Below are 19,079 nucleotides of genomic sequence, written 5' to 3'. Positions count from 1 at the left end.
GCTAAAGACAAGTACTTAATCTTGCCGATTTTACTATATTTTTTGTTGATTTTTCTGTGCCATAATTATGCATCAATAAATCTTGCTCTATGATAATTCTTCAGCATTAACTACTTTTTGATGACAACTACATGTTGACTTTTCCAGTGATCTTTCTGCATTACATACCAACTACAGTTTGACACTTTCCAATGATCTATCTATGGCAATAAATACTTGTTGATATAATAATTAGTTCAGGCTAACAACTGCAATTCTCCATTTAAACCCTTCAAAGACTTGCACTCTGTCATCATTTTTTAACTACAACCACAATTTGAAATTAAATACTTTTGGCTAACAACTCCAGTTCTCCATTTTAACCCTTTAGCTACTTGCAATGTGTCATAATTTTTCCATAAAATTAGAGACATCATTACAAAAAAATTCTTATAAATGGTGAATCTACCATTAACTCTTCACACACAATAGCCTCAAAAAAATAAAGTGCACATGTTAGTGAATTTGTATTTTCTTTTTATTATTCTGAATAAATTTTGTTCAAATGTATCATTTTACATCAGTTTCTTTCAACAATCAAATCATCTGGATATTTTCTTTTCTGCTTTGTTATATATGTATAAAAAATTAAAATGTTTTATTGTATTCCTTGATTTTCTAAGTTATTATATTCTAAAATTCTTTCTAAAATATATGAAGTTGTTCATGAGAATGTTGATGGGCATGCACTAAAACCAGTGCTCCGCCAATGTTGGCTTGACCATAAGCTTGAAGAGAGTCATAAATCTATTCACTCACATTCCTCATAAACCCTTCTAAAACAACACCTAAAAACTCCTCCTTCATTTGCAATTCTTCTCCCAAATAAAATTCAAAGCAAAACTATTGAGAACATGGATTGCATGCTTGAATCAATTCGGCCATCGTTCTCTACAAATATCAATCTGACTCCACTTAAATTAGTTTATATCTTTCCTTATGCAACTATTTCAGCTTTCAAATTTTAAACATCTTCAAAAGTGAAAAGTATTATGATAATCACTCAATGACTGCTATACTATATTTATATGTTTGTAGACCTTGCATGCAAGATTTTTCCAAAAAACATATTTTAGAAAAAGAATAAATCTTCCAACATTATTTTTAGATTTAGATTTTTTTTCCTCAATTTTATTAAATAAAAAATAGCTTCAATGCTCTCTTTATACGCTGATTTTTTTTGCCATGTATTTAAGTTTTTATGGTTTTCTATTTTTCTATTTTTAATTAGTATAAGAAATGATATAATTTTTTAATCATTACACATTATCTTTGCAAATTTTTTTTTAATATATTAATTGAAAAGTATTTCTTACTCATATAAAGATATACATACAAAATAAATTTAAGATTAATTTAAATTTTTACTTTACAAAACTTTTAATATATTATATTTAGTTTGCTATACATAGCTTTAATTTGTATCTATTTTCTTAAATGGTTTAGGATATCATAAATTATACTATTTTAAAAATTATTCATTCGAATTTGATATCCTCTAATTTTTTCTAAATATAAACAACTTTAGTGCTATCTTTAGATGTAGATTTTTTTTTGCCATATTAGATTTTATGCTTTTATAGTTTTTCTATTTTTGTGTTTTTAATTAGTGTAAGAAATTCTATAGTTTTTTAATCATTTTGTAATCATTAGGTTTTATCTTTTCAAAATTTTATTTATTTATTAGTTGAAGATTAACTTTCACTCGTATAAAAAATACATACAAAATAAATTTAAGATTTTTTTTTATTTTTTATTTTATCAGTAAGAGGCCAAAGCCAAGGTTAATTATTATTATATTTTATGATTAATTATTATGATTATTAGTTAATTTTGAGTAGATTTGAACCCAAGACCTCCCAGATAAGAGGCTCACAATTTATCGTTGTGTTGTAGCCTCTTGCCTAGATTATTTTTAATTTTTACTTTAGAAAAAACTTTTAATATATTATATTTAGTTTGCTAATTCTTAGCTTTATTTAGTATATATTTATCTTAAATTGTTTAGGATTTCATAAATTATACTATAATCTTATTTAATCATTAAATTTTTAATTTTTAATTTTAATATAAATATTATATTCAAATAAATCACATGCTCAAAATCACAATATCTTCAGGACTAATAGCATATTGTTTTATTTCAAATTGTAGATATCTAATATACTAGTCATACAATCATTTTACTGCTTTAAAGGTCATTATCTAGATATTTTATATCGATTGTCTTTCTTCAATAATATTTTTAGTTATTATTTTAATAAATAAATTTCTTACATTCTATTCTATTTCTATGTCGTTATATAAAGATTTGAATTGTGAAGTTGAAAGTATACATGATATAAATTTTAATTATATTCATAGGTTAGATATACAATGGATTTGTGCTACAATGAAAAAAATAATGTCATACAAATATCAGATACATAAGACACTGTAAATGGGCCACCTCCATCAAGTCCTATGATTTCCATAGGTTCAAATGGGTACATAGAAAGACCCATTGAAAATGTAATGAAAAACATTTATGGCCATTTCGCAGAGATGGTAATTGATATTGAGAACCTAGCAATACATATACATGATGTTGACAAGACTGATGTCAGCTTGCAAATTAGGAAGCATTGAAGTATTTGACAAAGAGATGTTTTATGATAAGCATTATGATTTATGGAATATTCAAATATTACATGATGGTTTCTTACATCACTTGAACAAGTAGATATTGTAATAGGGTTCCTTGAGTTTGTGTAGTTACAAAAACCACAACTAAATAAATTGTTCAACTTGCAAATGTTATGTGATAATTTCTTACATCGCTTGAACAAGTAGATATTAACACCAAGGCTTCTTTGAATTCATGTACTTGCAAAAACTACAAATAAATAAATTGTTGATAATGTTTGTCCCACCAAATCAATGTAAATGTACTTTTATATTCGTATTCATTATTTCTATATGAGTATTACTTAATCAATAAAAAAGTAAAGTTGTCTTTGATAAATAAGCATCTATTCTACAAATATAAACACAATGTTAAAATAGATAAATGAATTACTTAGTCATGAATTATATAGAAGTATATATTTAATCATATTTTTATCAACCGTATTAAAATATACTTTCTTTTTAGTTATTATATTTTTTCAATATCAGCTATGAGACATTCAAAATGAATTTTTGAATCAAAATACCAATGAAGACTATATATAAGAGAATACCAAAGAAAGTATCATAGAAACTATTGTAGACAAAGAAGAGAACAACAAACATGCTCTTAGATAGAAAAAAATAAAATAAAGCACAATCAAGCTAATAGAGAATGATATGCTAAAAAAAGGAAAATCAAAGTGTAAAATATCTAGAAGTTGAGAATAGTGAGGATACAAGTCTGCAAAGAAATGTTCATCAAATGACACATGCAAAAACCTCTAATTCTCAAGGTCAAGAAAGACAAGAGGATCATGCCAAACCAAATGAAACTGCCTATCCTCACTTGAATGGTAATATTCAGTTCAATAATGAATATGAAAATTTAGTCTTAATAGATCGTGTTCTAGAAACAACTCAACATGGAAATTCATTATAGATGAATTTAGGTGTTCAGTGTAGTGTCCACAATGTACACAATTTTAATGGTTCAATTCAATTTGATTTGAAAAGATTCTAAATGTAGTTTAGATGTCAACTATATTGTTTTAGAACCCCAAAGATGTGTTATGTCTATCAAGAATCATATATTGGAATCAAAGTATTCCAAAGTTTTGAAGGTCCTGTATGCAACAAATGTAGACAAGAAAAATGAATTCATAGAATTTATTCTTCAAATAATATGGATCCTGGGCCACAAGAACAAGGTTTTTCAAAATTGACACAAGTAGAGGAAATGTTGATTGCACATGTAAGGGTATGTGCAGGATCATGGTCAACCAAACTATGCTCTTAAGTGGCAATAAAAAATCAGAAAATTAGGGTTATGTCAACTTGACGTACAATTTTCTACTTGTTATTAAATTTATATCAAAAAGTTGAGAGAAAAGAATCTCTAGAAAATTGAATCTAGTTTCTAAAATACTAGGACTTATCTCAAAAAAAAAAAAATTATTGGTCAAAATTTTGAATTTTAATGCAATATTAGAAAATTTTCAAAACAAAAATAAAAATTAGATGTATGTCTGACCACCTTAATGAAAATCAAATGGTAATATTGTTTAATAATGTTCTAGATATAAGTAGTAGACTCATGCCTGGATGTGACACATTTTTTTGGTTATTTTTATTCTAAACAAATAATTAATAATTAATTTTTGACTTTAGTATTTTTGGAAATAAAAAACTCTCGTTTCTGATGACCTTAGGTAATTCAAAACTCTACAAAATTTAATTTTTCATTTTTTTTCCCTTATAGTAGAAGAAACATAGAATGTGATGCATCTTTTGAATTTAAAAAATGTTGAACCATTTAAAAGTTATAGTTTTTTTTCAAGTAGTGTGTTAGAGAAGCACTTTATATGTAAATCCATTAGAAAATAAGTAATAATTACTTACTAAACTTATAATTTGACAAACCTTAAATTTATGGAAAGATAAGAATATTTTTATGAAATATTTTTCATTTCATCAAATTTTGGTGAAAAAAAATCAACTACATGTTTGAAGTAAAAATCACATAAAAATAGGCCAAAAACACATTTTTAGGATGTTTTTAAAGTTGAGCATATAGGGTTAGTATCAAAAGATGTAGTAGACCTTATAAAGATATTATTATTTTTCATTTAGTATCAGGCTGAGGGGGAAAAAGTTGGAATAGATTTTGAGATGGTTTGAGATATTTCAAAACTACATATTTTTCAGATTGCTACTTTTTGGCACACCATGATCTTGCACATACCCGTAAGCTCAATACTACAAGTGACCCATGCAACAAGTGGTCAATATAAATACAAAGGGCACACCATAAGTTTTCTTCAAAATGCATAGCAGGTTTCAAAAATATTGCCACATGCAATACAAAATTTGCCCATTATTGTTGTTAGGAGAAGGAATCAACATGTCACAGATTATAATTTCACTATCAATAGAGATCATGTTTACAAAGCACTGAAATGCAAAATAGAGAATGGAAATTTTTTTTATATGTTATTATTGATGAAAATGCTCTCAATGACCTACCAAGGAATACATACGAACATATATCTAGTATTTTAACTATAATACAAATGGAATTTAACTCAAATACCAATGAAGTCACATATGTCAGTCCTATATTGGAGATTGATGAAGGTAATACAATCAAGTACACTACATCAATGACTTCAAAACCACCAAATGCCCAAAGAGAAATGGAATTAATTCAATTGTGGGTTAATAACCCTGGTGCAAAACCAAAAACATTGATTGATTGGCCTAGTATTGGTGCTCCTATCAATGAGTATGTAATGTCAAGTTTATTAGGCATGGCATTTCTAACACTATTGCCTAATGGAAGATGTGATTCTTTAGAACCATGAATGAGGCATACACATCTACATGAATTTTTCAAGCATTTATTATGGTATAGGGATCATAGGTTTGGTAAACATCCACGATTGATATATTTTATGATGAACATGATAATGAGACACCAAGCACAAAATTCATCTACCGTGTTTGTGGAAAGAAATATCCAAGACATAGCCATTACTATCAACGAGCTCCATGAGCATATGGAACTAATGCCACAATATCATTTAGTTGATAAGTTGATGTGGTTTGGAACAACATTAAGGAGAACATGATCATAGTGGACTAAATGTCATGTAGAATTGATAGACATGCTTCACCAAATTGGCACTCCAACAATATATTTCACCTTAAGAGCAATAGATATCCAATGGCCTAATCTTCATGCTCTCATGCCTAGAACATGTCCAACCAATATGCAAGAAGCTCAAAATTGGAGAAAACAAAATGTTATCAACTATCATCATATAGTTGCACATTACATGCATTTAAGACATACAATATTTAGAAAAGAAATTCTAGAAAATGGAATGGATGTCAAAGATTTTTGGTTTAGGTATGAATGGCAACATAGAGGTTCTCTACATATGCATGGATTTTTATGGATCAATGGTTCTCCCAATATGGACTTTATTGATTGGTCAAATGAAGAGGAATGAAGAATAGTTGAGCAATATTTTCATCACATTATTCATGCATGAAATCCTAGAGAAGATCCACATAAAAGAAATATACAAGTGTTTTCAAATTTTTTTTCTGTAAAATATCTTGTTATTATATACATATTGTTTCAAAACTATATTTATATAATGAACATTTGTCAAATATCTTTATTTTCTTGTAGGCATTCCAAAATTTTGGTCAACATTCGTGTCTCAAAAATACAACACAACTTACCAGCATGGATATTGACAATGACTATGAACAAATACTAAACTATATTGAGCATCACACAATTTGTAGAGAGTGTGCATGTCTAAGCAAAAAAGAAGAAGGAAAGATGGTTTTGCAGGTAACTATTATAGATATTAATATTTGTATAGTACAACATATTATTTATTTCATGAAATAATTAATCATTCACCTTCTTATTATGTTTCCAAATATGAGGCTTCTTGGCCATTGAAACTTAATAGATCTAAATTATACAAACACATAGGAACTGGTGGAAGAAAATTGAGCCAACAAGAAATGATGATAGAGTGAACTCACATAATCATTACATATTGCAATTATGGATAGAAATATAGATTGGAAAACTATTTTGTCCAAACATGTAGTCATTGAATAAATGCAAAGTACACATCAAAAGCTGAGAAGAGCTCTAAAATATACCACTAGATGTTGATGCATCTTTTAAACATGGAAAACCTTGATGATTTAGCTGCACATGCATATAGAAGGCTTCTAACAGAAACTACGATAGAAAGGGAAATTAGAGCTCAAGAAGCATGTCACATGTTGTTAGAGCTTCCACTCATGGAGAGTAGTAGAAGATTTGTCAATCTAAATGTTTCACATGAAGTGTTCAAATCTATAACTTCAAATAATGAGGAGAACAATGATGACAAAACAAAATGTTTCATTGATGGATATAAAAAAAGGCCTCTTTGTATGGAAGACATCACACTAATTGATGTAGCCAAATCATGGATATACAATTTTAAAAGAAAAAGAGAAAATAAATGGGAGCTAAGGGAAAAAGAAACTATAGTTAGAGTTTTTCCAAGATTTACATCCATTCCTCCATGTGCTTCACAAAAATGGGTAGAATTCTATTTTACAAAGTTATTACTATACAAACCATTTCATGATATAGAAAAGGATATTGGTGTGGATATTGACTCCATTATAGAAAAGTGGGACTCATTCAGTTATAAGGCTTGGCATGTACAAAGAGAAACAAGTATAGAGAAAAATAAAAATATTAATGGTTCAGGTATTGAAGAAGATGAATCTATTGCAAGTAATACTATAGAGAACAAATGGGAAATCATATCTAGACTTCATAATGGTCAAAATATGCAAGTATCAGAAATAGATATGTTAGGAAGAAGAGACATTGATAACGATACAAATTGGTCTACTAAATATCAAGGTGAAGAGTGTACAATGGGAGCAGTCAATTTCATTAAAAAATATGAAGGAAAATGGATGTCTCATATGTGATGATATTCCTCAATGCTTCAATTATACAACTGTTAGCAATAAATAACAAAAGGCAATGAATATAGTTATGACACACTACCATACCAATGAAGATAGAGGCCCATTGTTCATGATAATTCCAGGAACAACAAGAACAAAAATGTCATATTTGATTGGTGCCATTTGTGAAGCCCTTCAAAATGCATGTTTGTTAGGTCCTTCTCCCCTGCTTTTACTAGCAACAACATGAGTTGTAACATTTAATATTGGAGCTTTCACTATTCATTCAAAGCTAAGAATACTAGTAAGAGATTTTTCACAGCTAGAAGGATCACATCTTACAAGTTTCCAAGAGGAAATGAAATGTATCAAATACATATTGATTGATGAAATGAGCTTCATTGGTTAGACTATGTTGGAAAACATAGATTCAAGATTAAGGCAAGCATTTCCACAAAGTTCAGAAAAAAGCTTTGCAAGTATATTTTCACTTCTATTAGTACATGTTATCATATTATGCCATATTTAGTACAATATATAAATATTAAACATGTATCATAAATTCTGAACAATTTATTAATTTTGTTATTTTAAATTTGTTATGTATATCTATGATTTTTGTCAGAGACTTGGCTCAATTGCCTCTAGTAAGTGATAGACTTGCAGATGATAGAAAAAGATGACCAAAATTATTGTGGGAGGAATTGAAAATTGTGGTAACTTTAGATAAGATTTTTAGAAAAGAGGGGGAAAACATTGAACAAAAAATATTTCATCAACTTCTAGCAAATCTTAGAGATGTTGACCCACAAATTGAAGACTAGAAATTATTGCTATCAATTTAAATGCTACAACAACTGATGAGTTTCAAAATTGTGTCCATTTTTTCTCCACAAATGACAATGTTTATAACCATAACAAGATAATGTTACATTCATTGAAGCATCCTATTATGCAAAGTCTTGCAACAAAGGTGGGGAGTTTGAATGCAATAGAAGATTGTTCAAATGGAGAGCTTGAGATTGAATTATTAATTAGTAGCAATTCAAGAGTGATGTTGACTACAAATCTTTAGGTAGAGGCAGGTCTTGTAAATGGACCACTGGGGTATATTAGAAAGATTATCTACAAGCTAGAAAGTAAACCACCAGAGCCACCAACATATGTTTTGGTTGAATTTGATAATTACTATGGATTACCTTTTCAAGATCATCAACCAAATATAGTCCCAATAATACCAATAAAAAGAGGTAGAACTCTTCAACTATGTTTAAGATTGGCATGTTCATTGACCATTCATAAATCACAAGGACTAACTCTCTCAAAAGCTACAATTGATATAGGTCCAAGAGAGAGAATAGGTTTGACATTTGTTGCAATATCTCGTGTGAAGTCTTTACAAAGTCTTAGAATAACACCATCATTCACATATGATCATTATGAGAAAATGAAAATTGACATACAAGTTTACAAAAAAAAAGCTAAAGAAAATAGACTCAAATGTTTAAAAGAATATTAAGGTATTCATTTTATTTTCAAAATTGCTTCAATTACAATATATTGGCCCATTATATAAGTTCAAAATATAATGAATTTAAAATGGTTGCATCTATATAAACTTGCATGTATATATAAGTACACAAAATTGAAAAACTACAAATTATTTTATCCTATTGATGTACAAATTTATTATCTTAAATTATATATACTAACATTGATTTGATTTTGTTTGATTCTTTGGTAACACTTTTCTCTATGGATCTATCAGACAATGAATCTGAAATTGTTGATGCAAGTCCAAACATCTCAGCCAACTCTACTCCATCTAATGAAACACCTATTGATAAGTGCACAACATCAATTTTATAGTGTTGCTCTAAAATTCTTAAAGATATTGAAAACATGGTATTATCCATTGATTACATTGAAGAGGTAGAAAAAATGAGGATGAAAGATGTTGCACACAAGGTTAAGAAAATATATACAAGCTTGTTGCCTTACAAGTTTTATGAAAGAAGTATATCGTGATCACTTGCATAATAAAGCTCATAATACTATTCTAATCACTAAAGAATATGTAATGAATACGTGATGTATTTGCACTATTACAATGAAGTTCTCTTTATGTAATTTCCACTTTGTTAGCACAAAAATATTAAATAAGAGTTATTTGAACCATTTATAAACTCTTCAATTGTGATATAAACTACAAGGTTTGACCTATGATTTGTTATGATCTATAATTTATATGCTAACGATTGTAGAACATTTTCAACTATTTTGAATCAAATAATTAGTTTGCCTTAAACTCCAAGCTTTGTGTAATGGTTTAGATTGATGATTGTGACTTGTAATATCACCAAACTTCTAAATAATAGTTATTTGGAACATTTATAAACTCTTAAATTGTATCAATACACTACATGGTTTGACTTATGAAATTTGGTATGGTTTATAATTGATATGGTAATGGTTGTACGACTATTCCAAATTTTTTGAATCAAACAATTCATATGGTTAATTATGAACTATTACATATGCCATTTTATTTATTTTTGCTTCAACTCCAATCCTTGTGTAATGGTTTAGATTGATGAATGTGATTTGTGTAAATACTTTAATAGTATATTCTTAAAAATAGCCAATAATTATAGATTTAGTTTATATTTTAGATAATAATATGAAAAAGTATTTCAATTTTACTTATATATGTCCTCCAAAATATACTCTATTATAAAATATATAAATAATTTGTAGCCAAAATGTAAATGAAAAATTTAATTGTGCTATTTTAAAATGTTATAATTTTACTTACCAGATATGTCTTCAAAGTTTTGCTGAACTATACCTATATATGCATTTTGTTAATATAATTATCATATACTATGTTTCTAGTTAATTTAGCAAAATTAAAATATTGTTCAAATACTTTTATTTTTGTTCATATGTATTTCTTTTTACCAATGTCCAAAAAATGACAAAAAATAAATATTGTTCAAATAAATTTATTTTTATTAAAATGTATTTCTATTTACTAATGACCAAAATATTGTCAAAAATATTACATATAGAAATTATAGTTATCATAAATGTATATCATGTGTGTGGTTGCTACTAGCTTATATATTTATTCAGTTAATATCTATATTAAAGACACCAATCAATATCTTATTAGTTCCTACCATAGGCAAGATACTATAGCATCCACTAGATATTTTTTTTGTCATTTTTTTACTAGCCAATGAAATCATTTGATTTTTTCATAACAGTTGTGTATTATGATGTTTCTATATTATTCTTTCATTTTCTAAATTTTTTTTAACTTTGTAAAGAATTTTTGACATATGATTATACATTGAACAGTCAGTGTTGTGGAGTTTTATTTCTTATTTTTAAACAATATTGGCAATTCTTTCTTACTTTATCCAAAAAGTTGATAGAAAATGAACACTTAAAAATTGTGCTAAGGAAAAGACAAGTGCTTTCTTACTTTTTGCAGTATGAAGAGGAGGTCCATACATTGAAAGTGCATTTATTTGTGAGGAGACTAATTTTTCAGAACAACATTTACTAAAATTCCATTAAAAATGTTTGTGTCATGTTTGCACTAAAGTTTTGTGGATTTTTGTAGTGCAGGGAATTGATATTTTCTTCAAACAATAGGTGAGTGCTTGTCTGAATTACTTTCAATTTAATGGAGTTGTTAGAAGAATAGTCTTGGGAGCCTCATTTTCTACAAAAAGTTACTATTTGAATGTACATATTACTTCATTCATCTGAGTAAATAGTGAAATCAATAAATTCTCAATCTACAAGATCCCTTAATCGACGATTGAATTGCTTGTATCGAGACGGTCTTTGTGATTATCGATCTTTAGGAGTTACAAATACAAAGATGAGCAGAGTTCTATGGTTACCAATATATGAGTGAAAAAATTACAAAGTGTTTGGTCCTTCTCAAGTTAGCATGTTTTGCTCTTCCTATCTAGTCCAGTGTTTTACTCAAAAATGTCGTGTTTACTCCTTGATTTGTCTCCTAATTTTTGAATAGAAGGTTATTCATTAGTGTCCATTTACTTGTGTTATTAGTGAGACCAAAATATTATTTCCAAAATGGGATCATTTTTGAATTATTTTAGTTAGGGCAAATATATTCTAATTTTTTTAATTTATGGTTTTTTGCTTATGTTGTTAATAGTTTTTCATGTTTTCCTTTAGCTTTATAAATAGATGGACATTAACTTTGTCTTATTTCATATCTCGAATTGAATTCTTCAAGTGTACAATGATAGAATGTTAGGTTTTTCTAAAGGAGCATCATAACATGGATGGAAGCATTTAGGAATTTTGAGCATTTTAATTTGGCCCACAAACATCTATTTCAGAAGTTTCTAGATCGCTATAAATGTAAAGATAAATGTTGTCCAAAAGCTTTTTGACTCACTTGTAAAATCATTAGTTGTTGAACATTTTATGGTGTTATTGATTGTTTCCCACCATGGCAGTCATGGCTTCTCACCTTCAATGTGTTGTTTTCTTAGCAAGGGTCTTTTCCACTACTTCATCCACCTTTAAGGCTCGATCATCTTTGCTTGCTTTAGTCAACAAAGGAAAAGAAAAATGAAACTTTTTTATTGGCCATCTATACTGCCATTTCATTTATTTGGTTCAATTTCATGTTTATTTTGATTCCTTCGTCTACCTAAGAAATTTTCCTATTCAATGAGCCAATCTTCACAGAATCATTTGTTATACAATTGATTCCATTTTCTTCTTTGGGGTTTGAATTTTTATTTTTTTAATCTTGGTAGATTGTAATCCTACTAGAGAAATTGTATTAGTTAATTTTCGTTAAGTTGTTTTTAGTATATTGGTAGTTAGAGTTATCCCTAGTTATTCATGCTAGACTTTTAGAATTATCAATTAGATGATGGTCTAGTATGTATATGTTAACAGGATCATTATGTGCATTGATGACACAAATTTTGAGGTTTTTTTGAGTTGGTTTTATGTTGATTGGGATGCCAACTGACCTTGGATCTACTAGGGCTATAAGAATGTGGTAGTCCTTCAATTGTTTAGGCTTTCTATTACTGATTTGCTCTAGATATTTTGATTTGATTCAATTTGTCAATAGCATGAGATCTTCTTTGTAGCGATATAGATATTTTACCATCAGGACCATAGGCTTCAATTTTCTTTTTCCTCTTTCTTTTTTGAAAAATAACCACACATTAAATTTGCTAATAATGTCTTCAGAGTTTATAGGCCCATATGGCTTTGATTGTATCGAATTTGGAAATCTAAACAGTCTTGTTTTATTTTTCGAATAAATTATTTTTTTCCTTTTACAATCATTTGAATGTAGTCAAAAAACTTTGGTTTTTAGTGCTTTTAGGCTTAGTGAGCATTGAGAATGTTGTCAAATTTTATCATTTATCCAAATTGCATTCCTACTTGGGCACCTGAATTGTTTGGTACAACTACTGAGTTCATATTTTTATGCCTTTTTTCCTTCTTTTATAATGGAATGTCTCTGATTGTGTTGTTTTTTGACATAATTGATCTCATTTTAATCTTTTCTTCCATTTGGCTGCTATTTTTTTAGTGTTTTTTCTTTTGATCCACATTACTTTGATTGCATTGTTGCATTCTCTTAGGATTTAAGATATGGAAATTATGTAACACTCAAATTATTTCATCTAATTCCAATCATTTTTTCTCTTTTCAAATTTTGGTGCTTTTATAAGCCTCATCTAGACTCTATTTGATCACTTCATTTTTATTTGAGTATTTTAGACTCAAATTGTTCTGATTATGTTGCTTCCATTTTGTCTAATACTCTAAGTGTTTGGTTTAATTTTTGAGGCTTGATTTTTTTATTTAATTACTTTTAAAATTCATGAGTCCTTGACTTCCGGTTCACCCCTTGACCTTAAGTATGCCCTTTTTGGACACTCAAAATGTTTTGGTTTTGCTTTAGTCAATTTTTGGGCTTCACCGTGGTTTTTATTTCATGTTTTTAGACACAAATGACTTTGATTATATTGTAGAATCTCCTCATTTATTCCAACTAAACCATTTTTCAATTTGGACTTCACTATTGTAAAGTTATGAGTTTTCTTCATAGCTGAAAAAGTTACCGAAATGTCTACTTAAAGTATTTTTCTTGGAATTGTTAAAACATAATTCTTTTGACAATAGTGTTTTTGAATTAAATTAGGTGTGAATTTGGTATAATATGGAATAGAGTGTATGATATTTTTAAAATTATGTATGAATTGTTACAGAAGTAACATTATTGATTGTAACAATTTGATATAAATATATTTTTTCTGTTTAACTTGATTCAAAAGTCTGTTTACATGGGCTGAATTATATGGCAGCTATTTTTTAAGTCTTGAAGACATATTTCTACAACATGCCATTTTTCTTTTAGATAATTTAATTCTAGGGTTTATTACTCTTTTGAATGCATGTGTTGCTTTTGTTCTAATTGGTTCCTAAGAAACTCTGCCCTAGACATGACATATCCTTGGTTTTTCTTGTGTAGCTATTTCATCTTTAACGATTTTTACATTTTAACTTATGAAGCCCATTGCTATTGAACTAAATTTGAATATATTCTTCTTACTCTAGACATTATCCATGAGATAGTCACCATTTTGTTTCTATAGGTCACGTAGTCTAAATTTTCAATAAATGACAATACAAATTGTTCAGTGTTGAAGTCATGATAATTTCATTGGCTTTTAGGAAAAAATTTATCTAGGAAATTAGATGATGTCTTTGATATTTGGGTCTCATAATTTGTTATATACAATTAATTGATAACAACTACTTTAGAAAAAGATGCCTCTTTGTAAAATCCAAGAGTTTCCTAGAATACTATATTAGGCAAAAGCTTAATCAAGCCTAACTATTTGTTGAAAGATGTCACTAACAATTTTTAGTAGGATGAAGATGATAACTTTTTCTGTCACATGGAAATTAAAAATGGGACTAGGTTATCATATCAAAGTGGTGATTCATTAACCCAAGTTTGATTCAATTTAACTTTAGATTTTTATATTTTAGATATAGTGGGCTCTATACAATTAATGTTCTTGATTGATTCTGTATCCTCTATAATCAAAATTTGTGATGCAAATTGTACTTTCTCCTATCTACATTGTCCAGAAAAATGAAATGATGAGGATTTAAAACTCTCTCATATCTTTCAAAGCCCATTTATTAATTACATTTTGTAGGGAGAAAGTTTAAACTGTAATCACTCATCTTCTTTGAAAACTCCATGTAATTTTTTGTTTTATTTTTTTGCTATTAATGTTGTTTGTCCATGAAGCTTTTATTCTAAAGCTTAATGCAAAAATGTATCTCTGACTTATTTTAGTCCAATATAGGATACACTAATGGTTTGTAATTTGTTTTTGGATTTGTGGTTAACATAGATGTTAGGGTTTTTTTTTTTTCTCTATAAGTCTTATTTCAAATTAGAATTCTTTTTTTTTTCGAAAGTTGAAAAACCTTTTAATGATTATCTTTTTTATTAGGTTTAATTTATAGAGCTTAACATTCATTTCATTTCATTCATCTGTAACATATTGTAATTGCAAGTGATCCTATATATATGGTGTAAGATACAATTTCATATTAATATACAATCAATGCAAAAAATGAAACGAACATAAAAAAATTCTTGTTAATCTAGCATTGTTTATGTATGTTCAAAAAAACTTATAACCACTTGATGCTAACGTCATTCCCTTATTCTTTTGAGAAATCAATGTATTAAATGCAGACAAGAACTTTTCACTATGAAAACTGATCAAACACAAGATTTTTTTCCAATCTTCATTGGACAAACTTATTACCTTATAAAAATTGACATAATATCTATATGTCCCTAATTTCACTAGTACAATAGATAGTCATGGACAAAGTTAATTCGACAAAGTTTGACTGTCATCGTAACGCTGCCCTCCACTTTAAGCCAATTTCATTCTGAATAATAGTTACAACACTCGAAGAAAGTGGCATGAACTCCTATAAAGATAGATGTATTAGTTCTCTCTATAAAAGTAAATCTCAAATTTTGTGTGGAATTTCATTGTAACAAGGCTGAATGGATAGGGAAGCAAAATTAAACTACAATTGGGATTGGTATTGGGTAAAATAAGTATAGATTATTCCATATGTCTACAAATATGGTAATTTTCACCCATAACTATTTTCTTATCTAATTTTATAAACATTTATAGTAGATTTGGACCTTTCACAATGTGTGACCAAATTTTTATTCCATGCCCACACCCTCTTTGGGATTTATTAGTTACTGGCCAGTGCAATTGAATCAACACATTTGGAGGATGTGTTTGTTATTGAATGCCCAAATGCTGAGGAATCTTTGTGCATAGTTATCTGTGAAGAATTCTTGCAGAATAAATCTGGATCAACATATTATGCAAAGATTGTTTCTAAATTCTTGACCAATCACATGCACCTCTTAAAAGAAAGATAAATTGTAAAACAACTAACAAATGCATGTGTTAAGCATTACTTCAAGCCTTAAGAAGACTATGATCCATACATTGACACATATGTTATAGAGATGAACAATGACCTTATAGGTGGCTTGTTCTCCCTAGAATGTTTAAGTTCATGTGCTGTGAAAACTTATGTGTATAATTCCTTAAAAATTGTGATAGGTAGTCAATATAAAGCAATTCTAGATCATGCCTTAAATGCTCACTATTTTGAGTTTTCCTAGAAAATTACTTTGAGAATCTCAGATGTAGGCAATGCAATGATATTCCTCCAAATGCATATGTCTCCTTCTCTAATTACATCTTATGCATGAACTAGCTGCTCATTGGCATGAATGAGTTCTTCTTAGTTTACCAAAATTGAAATCAATTGGCCATAACTGGTTATCATAGATAACCTTGTCATTATTCTATGTATATAGTCCATAGCATATGAAATTGAAAGACAATAATTTGTATATGCTCATGACCTTGTTAGAAGAATCAATTCTACCAATTCTATGAAAACTTTGCCACATATAGTAGATTATTGTTCTATAATTTTATCTACACTAATCTTTAATTATTTCATGTTCACATAAAAATCAATGATCATCAAATTTAATATATTCATCATATAGAGATATATTATTTGATTGAGAATAGTAAAGGCAATCTGTTTTAAATTATGAACATGTGAATGAGATAAATTTTAGTTGACATATTTGTTGTTTGATAAATATTGTGTAGTTTGTTATTAATATATCATTTCATTTTTCATATTGCAATATTTTATAGTAGATTTTGTAACTGAAAGAAGACCTTTTAATGAAACATATATGTAAACTACACAATCCTATATGGTTAATAATCTTATTATACATCAAATTTGTCATAGTCATCAAAATTGGTTAGAGAACTTGAAGTTTAGAAAACATTTGAAGAATTTAGTATGTTTCCATTGAACTCTTCATAATAACAATCTGATTTATATATTTACTTGTATTCCTTGTAGAATTAAGTTTGTTTGAATATTTTTTGGTCTTGGAGAATATGTTTTCAATCCAATAAACATGACAATACAATATTGTAGAAAGACAATGTTTGTTACAGTTTCAAAACCACAATATTATTAGCATATGGTATTGTTTTCAAATATCTACCTATGATTAGTTTTTGTATTCATATGTACACAAATTACATCCTTTTCCACTTCAAAAACTAGTTGTTTTTTATGCTTGCTTGATTCCTATATGACTCTTTAGTTGCAGCAATATTGTAGAATGATGATGTTGATTACACTTTGTAAATCACATCATTATTAGCATATATGGTATTCTTTGCAAATACCTTTGATTAGTTATTGCATTCATACATGAACAAAGTTCATCCTTCCCTACTTCTGAAACATATTATTATTTATGCTTGTTGAATTCCTAAATGATTTTTTAGTTGTAGCATCATTTTTTTTCTCCAATTTTAACATTCCTTAGAAGCATTGCTTGAATAATGGAGGAGTTTCTGGTTGATGGGTTTTTTAATTTTTTTTGATGAATACCATTAGTTGTCTCCTCCAATTTCACATTGCTTAGAACCATTTCTTGAACAATGGACAACCATGTTTGTTGTCATAAAATGCAAAAATATTTAGTTATTATTGCATGACCTATTAGGAGAAAATTTGTCAAAAGAAATGTGCAAAATGTGTTCCGCAAATGTTGTTGGTAAAATACTATGATACTCAACCAAGCTTTCACAAAATAGTGCAGCTATAAAGGAATTTGTGTTAAGAAATGAAGAATTGTTATTGAAAAGAGTTAGAAGAGTATGTAAGACATATTAATGAGTAGATTAGAGACTAGGTCAACCACCTTCCACAACAAGTAAAACAAATGTATAAAATGTTCTTCTTCAGCATAATTGTTTCCCATCTTCAAGTGAGAGAGGTATATGTAAGTTGCATATCCTTTATAGTGGTTGCTTTGAAGCATTAACAAGCAATGTATATGTATACAATGGTCTCATTCAACATATTTGATGTAGCATTACTCCTCAATCATACAAGCATATTACCAAATGTAAGGTAAATATGCTTTGTAATATTTGCTTCTTAAGCTTGTAGACATTGCTTCAAGAAAGGCAACTTCAGATGTGGGCATAATTGAATTTCTCTACCTATCTAGAAATGTATCAATTGTTGCTTCAAACTCAATTGGTAGGTCATTCAAATCACTAATCATCATACTATTAGAATATACGTGTTTAATTATTTATAATTATATGGTCCACTACACAGATACCAATAGGCATGTTGTAACATAAGGTTTAACTATTCATTATGGTAGGGTGGAAACACTTTGAATACATAACTATGGTATATAAAGTTCAAGGTTGCATATACAAAGAATTCCCCCACAGAAAATTGTTGTGGTGATTTCTGAGAGCACAATGCCTCTACCTAAATTTTTCATGTTCCTTAACATATGCATTCTTTTGATGCTCTAATTTACTATCAAGGAAACACCTTTGTTCACTTTCTTATTAATTTCCAACATAATAATTTTTTATGTGACTTTGTACATAATTGAGAAATATATGTACTGTGTGGAAGCTCAAAGAAGATAAGATAGAAAGAGATACACATTTGCAGACTCAATGTTTCTACATTGCATTGTCCTATAAGCTATGACTAGCTAAAAAAAATGGTAATAACTAACAAAATGTTACAATATTTTTATTTTGAAATTTTCAAGAAGAGACATTATTTTTATTAGTTGCGCTATCATGTAATCCCCCTTGGAATGATATGTTCAAAGTGAGAAATTACCAAACTCCTGTAATACAACTAGTTTTGCATTCATCACA

Source organism: Cupressus sempervirens, chromosome 7 (assembly GCF_028749045.1).
Source record: "Cupressus sempervirens isolate cs-2001-9-10 chromosome 7, ASM2874904v1, whole genome shotgun sequence".
NCBI lineage: Eukaryota > Viridiplantae > Streptophyta > Pinopsida > Cupressales > Cupressaceae > Cupressus > Cupressus sempervirens.
Note: the sequence above shows the minus strand (reverse complement) of the source record.